The following is a 9,398-nucleotide window of genomic DNA, read 5'->3' as shown; positions in this document are numbered from 1 at the left end:
TACCAACTTCGGGGTGCGAGGACAACCCGCCGCACCCCCATCTCTTAGCGCCCCCGGGTGGGAGGCTGTGGCTCCGCGGCCTGCCGCCGTCTGCTGGAAGCCCTGGCCTGCTGAGTCCCTGGGGCTCACGTCCCCCAGGAGTTCAGAGGGTGCGTCCTCCATGTCCGCCACCTCGCACCCCCGGTCTCTCTTCAGAGCTCCTCGGGACTTTGTCAACTCTTTGGGTTCGATTGTGAAGCTTTGGAGAGGTCATGGGGGGAGCGAGAGGGGGCGCGTAGCTGCGGGATTCTGGTTCAGAGAAGATTTGTTGAGTACCAAATATGTATCCCGTGTGTAGGTGAGGGGGACTGTTGACTAGTGCACAAGGGGACCCGAGGCTCACGGCTGTCTTCTCACTGGCAGTGCAGCAACCTGTGACAACCTGCGACCCCTTCTCGTTAAATCTCTGGGGTAAGTGGCTAACCCCTTCTTGGGTTATCACCAACTCAACTCACTTTCCATCCTCTGAGTCTCTCTCCAGCCACCCCCATAACTGAATGAGAAGTAAGTGTGTGGGGGGAAAAAATTCGAGGGAAAACAAAACAAAACTGTGAAGGTGTAGAATTTATGGGAAACCTTTCTTGCTGTGCTAAATAATAAGAAACAGTGGATCCTTTACACTAAATTACCTTCCAATTTTTTGTGTGTTTTGTTAGTTCCTTGAAGGTGTGGATGTTTTGGCGCCAAACACATTAGAAAGCTGTTTGGCGTCTTTAACTTTCCACCTGCGGTTGTTCAAATTAGGAGAAGTCTTCCACAGGCGTCCTGACTCTTGACAATACATTGAGCAAGTGGTACATTACGATGAATCAGTATGGAAGCAACTTGTCATTAAACTGTAGGGAGAGGCCTGAGATATATTCACTCACTGTTTTCACATTGGGTATCATTTTTTAAAGATTTTTTTAAAGGTTTATTTATTTTTATTGGAAAGGAAGATATATATATATATATATATATATATATAGAGAGAGAGAGAGAGAGAGAGAGAGAGAGAGAGAGGAGGTGAGACAGAGAGGAATGTCTTCCATCCAAGGATTCACTCCTCAAGCGGCTGCAATGGCTGGAGTGGGCCATTCTGAAGCCAGGAGCCAGGAGCTCTTCCAGGTCTCCCAAAGCGGGTGAAGGATCCCAAGGCTTTGGGTCACCTTTGACTGCTTTCCCAGGCCACAAGCAGGGAGCTGGATGGGAAGTGGAGCTGCCGGCATTAGAACTGGCACCCATATGGGATCCCGGCAAGTTCAAGACTTTTACCACTATGCTATTGTGCCTTGCCCAAAGATTTATTTTTATTGGAAAGGCAGATATACAGAGAGAGAAGGCAAGACAGAAAGATAGAAAGACCTTCCATCCGCTGGTTCACTCCCCAAATGGCTAGAGCAGAGCTTAGCTGATCCAAAGCCAGGAGCCAAGAGCTTCCTCTGGATCTCTCACATGGTTGCAGGGTCCCAAGGCTTTGGGCTGTCTTCTGCTGCTTACCCAGGGCAAAGCAGGGAGCTGGATGGGAAGTGGAACATCTTGGACACAAACTGGCACATATATGGCATCCCGGCATATTTCAGATAAGGATTTAGCTGCTAAGCCATTGTGCTGCTCCCTGCACCCCATAAATTTTTTTTTTTAAGATTTATTGATTTTTATTACAAAGTCAGATAACAGAGAGGAGAGACAGAGAGGAAGATCTTCCGTCCGATGATTCACTCCCCAAGTGAGCGCAACGGCCGGTGCTGCGCCGATCCGGAGCCGGGAACCAGGAACCTCTTCCGGGTCTCCCACGCGGGTGCAGTGTCCCAATGCACTGGGCCGTCCTCAACTGCTTTCCCAGGCCACAATCAGGGAGCTGGATGGGAAGTGGAGCTGCCGGGATTAGAACCAGTGCCCATATGGGATCCCGGTGTGTTCAAGGCGAGAATGTTAGCCGCTAGGCCACGCCGCCAGGCCCTCTTTCCTTTTTTTTAAAGATTTATTTATTTTTATTGTAAAGTCAGATATACACATAGGAGGAGAGACAGAGGAAGATCTTCCATCCGATGATTCACTCCCCAAGTGACCGCAACAGCCAGTGCTGCGCCGATCCGATGCCGGGAACCAGCTAAGATTTCTTCATTGTGAAGGTCAGAGAGGGAGAGAGAAAGATCAGTCTAAGACGGTTCGCCAGACAACAGCAACAACCAGCACTTTGCCAGAAGGCAGCCAAAGATTCATGTGAATCACATACATAGATGTTAGGGGCATAAACAATCGTGCAACTTACACTGCCTTCCCAGGCCAAAATCTGGGAACTGGATCAGAAGTGGAGTAGCCAGGACACAAACTGACAACCCATTGAATGATGGCTTCCCACCCCATAGCGCCACCTGTCTATACTCTCGCCCCAGAGTATGTTATTTTATTCAAGGTCAAGAATCAGCTGACCAAAGTTGAGTTCCACCACAGAAGGCTATTGGGAATATGGAGGTGTAGGTATGAAGTCACGCTTGTATTTTTTATTGCCCAGTCCTCTTTCTGATGTGTGTATGACTCAGTTCAAGATGTACGTATTTGAGTAACACTACGTTGCATCAGACATTTATTTTGGCCTGTGTCAATTTAAGGATGGGCTGGACCGTGGTACAGCAAGTTCAGTCACTGCCTGTGGAACCAGCATTTCATATGGCAGTTTAAGTTCCTGCTACACCAGTTCCAGGAAAACTGAGGTACTTAGTCCCTTGCACCCCCATGGGAGGCCTGGAAGAAGCTCTTGGCTTCAGATTGGCCGAGCTCTGGCTGTTGTTTCCATTTGGTGGGATGAACCAGTGGGTGAAGGTCTGTCTCATCCTCTCTCTATGTGTTTATAACTCTGCCTTTCAAATAAGTAAAACTTACTTTTTTTAACATTTATTTATTTTTAATGGAAAGGCAGATATACAGAAAGATCTTCTTCAGGTTCACTGCCCAAGTACCTACAATGGCCAGAGCTAAGCCAATCTGAAGCCAGGAGCCAGGAGCCCCCTCTATGTCTGCCACACATGTGCAGGGTCCCAGGACCTTGGGCCATCCCTCTGAGGACACAAGCAAGGAGCTGCATGGGAAGAGCAGCAGCTGGGATATGAAATGGCGCCTATAAGGGATGCCGACGTGAGCAGGGTGAGGACTTAAACCACAATAGGCTACTGAGTTGGGCCCAATAAATTTTACTTTGAAAAAGTTTGATAAATGAAACTAATGTTTATTTTAGTGGAAAATTTTGAAATACGAACCTGGCATGGTAGCCTAGCAGCTGAAGTCCTCACCTTGCACATGCCGGGATCCCATATGAGCACCGGTTCATACCTTAGCAGCCCCGCTTCCCATCCAGCTCCCTGCTTTTGGCCTGGGAAAGCAGTCGAGGATGTCCCAAAGCCTTGGGACCCTCTACCCCCATGGGAGACCTGGAGGAGGTTCCCAGCTCTTGACTTCAGATTGGTGCAGCTGCAGCTGTTCTGGCCACTTAGGGAGTGAATCACTGAGTGGAAGATTTTCCTCTCTGTGTGTCTGACTTTATAATAAAAATAAGATCTTTAAAAAATCATTTATTTATTTGTTTATATTGGAAAGTCAGATTTACAGAGAAAAAGATCTTTCCTTGGCTGATTCACTCCCTGAGTGGCCGCAGCAGCCAAAGCTGAGCTGATCCTAAGCCAGGAGCCAATCTCACCACTCCAAGCATGATGAGGTCATTGAAGAATCCACTGATTGACATAGTCCATCATAGAGTCTCTGTTTGCCCAGTATTTCACTGCCAATATATACCAGAGGTAGTTGATTGGCTTGTTCTGTCTTCTGTGTTTTCTTGGTTAGGATTCTGGTCCGGCATTTTGATTGGGGAGATCCCCAAAGAAACTTTGCCTGAGGTGTTCCCAGACCAGATTCTTGTATGAACTAGCAAGTACAGGGCACAGTCCTTCGCCCCAATCAGTTGGTGGTTGCAGTTGCTGGGTTGGTTTTGTTTTCAGCCCCAACTTCCAGTGGAACCAATGGGTGTTACAGTCCAGCCTGGTTCTGCCCAGCACATACTCGACCCTCACATAAACCAGTGGGAGCTGCAGCCTAGTCAGAGCAATCCACAATAACCCCCACCAGGCCCGCCCCCTACCCTGGTTTGCCAGTCTGTGTAGCAGACTAGTCCAGTCTGTCCCACAACCCATTCGGCTCTCGTACATGTCAATGAGTATTGAAGCTTAGTTCCGTCTAACCAGCTCAACTATCCAGCTCTCATGGATGTTGCTGGGTGCCTCTCTGTCTAGCCACCCCAGCCACTGTCCTATTTTTTGTGCCCTCGCGTGGGAGTGGTAACCCAAGAGGGAGGAGCCCACTATTTCCCTCCCAGGCCTTTCCCACTCCCGGATTATGCACTCTCCAGGTGGTTCTGTGGTTTGACTTGACAGAATTAGCCCCCAGTGCCAGCCTCTGCCAGCTGATGCTGCAGCTAAGCCCAAACAACCCTCACCCACTCTAATTTTGTTTGCACCAATAGGATCAATCAGCCAAGCCTGGCTTTTCCCTGATCAAGTCCACATGAGGCACACAGGTGTTGTAACCCTGCTTAGTCTGGTCTGCTCCTGTCCCAGCTCACGCTCTCCAGTGGGAGTAGCTGTCCAGCAAGGGAACCCTCTTTATTCCCCCTGATGGCTCCGCCCCCTCCCTTCCTGGTTCTCACGTGTGCTGGTTGGGCACTGTGGTCACATCCGGTACAGGCAACCTCACCTTGGCATTCCGTATTGTGTACTGGTTTTTGTTGCAACCGAGCCTGGCTTGACCCACACTCTGTTCTGATGCTCAGATTTGTCAGTGGATGACATGAACTGATTCAGCCTGGTCTGCCTCCAACCCATGCCAAGTGTATGCCAGTGGGTAACTTTCCATGGCCTGTTCTGGGCTGTATCCTATCATGCTTCTTGAGCTTACCTGCCGGGTCTGTGTCCTGCCAGAGGAGTTGCCCAGGCTCCTCCATCAGCACCTCTCCCGATGCCAGATTTCGTGCATACCAGGGGGTCCATGAGCCAGCCCTACTCAGTTTACCTCCTGTCCTAGCAGGAACAGTGGCTTTTCCTTAGTGGCCTTCAACCCACACTGGTTCTTGTTGTTGGATGTTTCAGCCCCCAGTGCCATGGCTCTTTCATGCCCATATACAGCTCACATATGGTTTTGTAGGGGTTGAGACCTAGCCTAGACCGTCCCACAGCTACCCTGGTCCTCCAGGACACCAGACGGTGTTGGGGTCTGGCCCAGCTCGGTGCATCCAGTCCCAGTCCATACTTGTGCCAAGGGAGACTACAACCGTTTCCTGATCAGAACGCAGACCCATTCCAGCCCCCGTGCCCCTCATTGGGAACCTCAGCCCAGCTAGGGTGTCCCCTTACCTCCCAACCGGGCCTGTTGCCAGCCATAGATCACATGCATGCCAGGGGTTGCTCTAACTCAGCTTGGCTCAGCCCGGCTCAGCCCCTCACCTGTCCCGACCCCTGCCTTAGACTCTGTGGCTTAGCATCCCCTGGCTCATGCAGACCAGTAGGTGCAAGAGCCTAGCTCAGCATGACCTGTGCTGCATCCTGGTTTCTAGTTTTGCTTGTGGGCTAAGGTTTGCTCAGTCCTGCCCGGTACACCCTGTTCCATTACCAATTGACACATTGGCCAGCTGTTGGAGCTACTTTGTCCAGCCTGTCTGACCCCCAGGTCTGGACCACATGTTCACCAGGGGGAGCTGTGACTTGCCAGGGGAGTTTCCCAAGTTCCTGCATTTGATCCACTCCCAGACCCAGTTCTCATACATGCGATTGGGTTTTAGGCCAGTGTCCGGCGTAGTCTGGCCTTCCATTTGGCCTTGTATGAGCTGGTGAACATTGCAGCCCGGCCCACCCCACACCTATTCAGGATGCACATTTGGGTGCTGCTGCCTTGACCAGTCTGGATTGTTGTTGGTTCCTTTACCTGTGATTGATGGCAGGCTCCTTGGTCACAACTAGCTTAGTCTATTACCACCCCAACTCTTGAGCTAACCAGTGGGGCTAGAATTTCCACAGGTTTTGGCCCACACATCCCCCACAGAATCTACCCCCAGATATGGTTCTTGAGTGCTAGTTAATGTCATGGCCCTGTCTGATGTGACCCATCTCCTGATCTATCATCATGTCAGGTAATCGGATATGATCCTGCTGGACAAGCCCCGAGTCTTAGGGTTTGCATGGACTGGTGTTCGGTGGTCAGCATTGTTCAGTGATTACAAGTTCTTGAAAGGAAAAGTTACTGTCATTGGGAATCTTTAGGATTGATTCAAACCTCAGAGGCACAGTGGGTTCAACATGGAGCTACCTTAGCAGCTATTCCAAGAATCAAAACCCCAGAGCTCCTGGTTGGGCGGCCAGTAGGCAGAGCCTGGCACCAAGGAAGCCCAGGCAGGCCCAAGGTTGCGCCCCTCCCCAATCCCATCCACCACTGAATGAGGGTGCTAGGTGGGCCCCAGTCCCACCCAGCCCCTGAAACTTCCTCCCTTGGTGTACTCACCCCAAAGGAAGCAGCCCGTGGAGCCCAGGCCTGGCCACAGCTCACCAGGTACACGTGGTGGCTGGAGTCAGGGATCTGAGCATGAAGACACCCTGGCCTGGCACTCCCCAGCAGCTGGGAGGCTGCAGGAAGTTTCAACCCCCAAGGCCAAGGTGGTGCCCCTCCCCAATCCCATCCACCAGGCAATGAGGGTGTTGCTTGGCCTCAGGCCCTGCCCTGCTTTGCGCTGTAGCCTTCCCCTCTAGGTGTACTCACCAGAGGGCAGCAGCCTCAGGAGTCCAGGCAGGCCCAGGGACAGTTCACATTATTGATACTTAATTATGTTTAAAATATTTTATAAGGAAGGTATTTAGGGCCTGGTGCAGTGGTTTAACATGATAACCTTCTTCCTCAGCATTGGCATTCCACATGGATGTCAGTTTATGTCTTGGCTGTTCTCTTGCCTTCCAGCTCCCTGTTTGTAGCCTGGGAAAGCAGCAAAGGATGGCCCAAGTCCTTGGACTGCTGTACCCGTGTTAGAGACCCTGAGGAATTTCCTAGTTCCTGGCTTTGGGCTGACCTAGTACTGTCTGTTGTGGCCACGTGTGGAGTGAACCAACAGGTGGAATATTTATCTCTGTGTCACTCTGTGTAATTCTGCCTTTCAAATAAATAAAAATTGGGCCCGGCGTAGTAGCGTAGTGGTTAAAGTCCTCACCCTCAATGCACCGGAATCCCATATTGGCACAGGCTCTAATCCCAGCCGACCTGCTTCCCATCCAGTTCTCTGCTTGTGGTCTGGGAAACAGTTGAAGACAGCAAAAAGTTATTGGACCTTGTACCCGTGTGGGAGGCCTGGAAGGGCTCCTGGCTTCGGATCAGCTCAGCGCTAGCCATTACAGCCGCTTGGGGAGTGAACCATTGGGTGGAAGACCTTCCTCTCTGTCTCTCCTCCTCTGTATATATCTGCCTTTGCAATAAAAATAAATAAATCTTTAAAAAAGCAAATAAATAAAATTTTTAATTGTTACTCTTTAGTGTGAATCAGTTGTAGCAGAGACCAACCTTTTACCTACTCTCAATTTTTACAGTCAAAGATAGCCAGCACCAAGTGTGCGGGTGTTACTGTTGAAATGAAGCGATTCTCCAGTGGACACTAAGAGTTTTGTAACTCAGTTCTGTTCTGATGCTTTTGAGGCTCAGTGGCAAGCCTGCCCCCACTGCGCATGCAGTCAGGTAGTGGTAACCTAGCAGCAGCTGTCTACAGAGGTTATCAAAATCCGCTCCCACACCTGTAGCTCCTAATTGGCTAGTGGAGCTCAGGGAACACTGTGCTTGTATTTGCAAATCTGGTTGTGGGGATGATTTAATGAATACAGATAAGGCAGTGGGGCTAACAGGGCAGAGTTTAAGGGCTAGAGAGATGGTGATAGTAGAGCTGCCTTGCTCTCTGAGAGCGTGCTACCTCTCATCACCTTCACTGGTGCTCAGCACCCACGACGTCCATTACCCTGGATTGATCAGGAATTAAAAAAAAAAAAAAAAAAGATTTATTTTTACTGCAAAGTCAGATATACAGAGAGGAGAGACAGAAAGATCTTCAATCCAATGGTTCACTCCCCAAGCGGCCACAATAGCCGGTGCTGTGCCGATCTGAAGCCAGGAAACAGGAGCTCTTCCGGGTTTTTCAGGCGAGTGCAGGGTCCCAAGGATTTGGGCTGTCCTTGAGTGCTTTCCAAGGCTACAGACAGGGAGCTGGATGGGAAGCAGGGCTGCTAGTATTAGAACCGGCACCCATATGGGATCCTGGCATGTTCAAGGCAAGGAGTCCACGTCAGGCCTGTTTGTTTTTAAGAGATTTATTTATTTATTTGAAACACAGTGACAGAAAAATATCTTCTACTTTCTCTCTCCCTCTCTTTTTTAAATATTTGTTTATTTTTATTGGAAATACAGAGAGGAGGAAAGACAGAGAGGAAGATCTTCCGTCTAATGATTCACTCCCCAAGCAGCCTAAAGGCTATAGCTGAGCTGATCTGAAGCCAGGAGCCAGGAGCTTTTTCCCATTCTCCCACGTGGGTGCAGGGTCCCAAAGCTTTGGTCCATCATCAACTGATTTCCCAGGCCACAAGCAGGAAGCTGGATGGGAAGCGGGGCCGCTGGGATTAGAACCAGCGTCCATATGGGATACCAGCGCGTTTATGGCAAGAACTTTAACCGTTAGGCCACGGCGCCAGGCCCAAGGGATTTTATTTTTATTGGAAAGGCAGATCGTATTAACACATTGAAGGAGAGCCAGGAAAAGAACTTCCACTTGCTGATTCACTCCCCAAGTGGCTGCAATGGCTGCAGTTTAGCTAATCTGAAGCCTGGAGCCAGGAGCTTCCAGGGCTTCCACGTGGGTGCAGCTTCCCAAAGCATTGTGCCATCTTGTGTTGGTTTCCCAGACCACAGGCAGCCAGCTAGCTTGTAAAATGAAGCAGCTGGGATGCAAATTTATGCCCTTGTGTGATGCCAGTTCTAAGAAACAGAAGAATAGCTTGTTAAATGATAGCACAGCCCCAAGATCTTTTACTTTCTATTTCTAAAGTGCCAAAAGGCCAAACAGCCTCGTCCTGTCCTAGTGGAATCAGGATCCTAGAACTGAATTGGGGGTCTGCCTTATGGGTGACAGTGTCTGAAGTTTGAGCCATCTTTTGCTGCTTTCTGAGGTACATTAGCAAGGTGGTGGATCAGAAGCAGAGAAGTCATTATGTAAACCCGCACTCTTTGGGAACCAGGGCCACAAGCAAGAGCCCAACTTGCTGAGCACCACAAACCCACCCGCAGAAAAGTGTTTTCTTTTCTTTTCTCTTTTC

General features: G+C 49.9%; 1 protein-coding gene across 6 annotated transcripts in view; it reads left to right on the top strand.

Moving 5' to 3' along the window:
- The window catches only part of ATG13 (autophagy related 13), a 69,405-nt gene that overhangs the window by 466 nt on the left and 59,541 nt on the right, over nt 1-9,398 (top strand). For 5 of the 6 annotated variants that reach the window (XM_036497658.2, XM_036497728.2, XM_058663092.1 and 2 more), the window contains exon 2: nt 338-450. The gene's annotated coding sequence lies outside the window, so the exon portion shown is untranslated. Of the gene's footprint in view, nt 1-26; nt 225-337; nt 451-9,398 lie in introns of those variants that run through there. The other variant, XM_058663090.1, reaches the window with a different exon arrangement.

The sequence above is a fragment of the Ochotona princeps genome, chromosome 4 (genome assembly GCF_030435755.1).
Source record: "Ochotona princeps isolate mOchPri1 chromosome 4, mOchPri1.hap1, whole genome shotgun sequence".
Classification (NCBI taxonomy): Eukaryota; Metazoa; Chordata; class Mammalia; order Lagomorpha; family Ochotonidae; genus Ochotona; species Ochotona princeps.
This window is presented reverse-complemented; position numbering and strand designations above follow the sequence as displayed.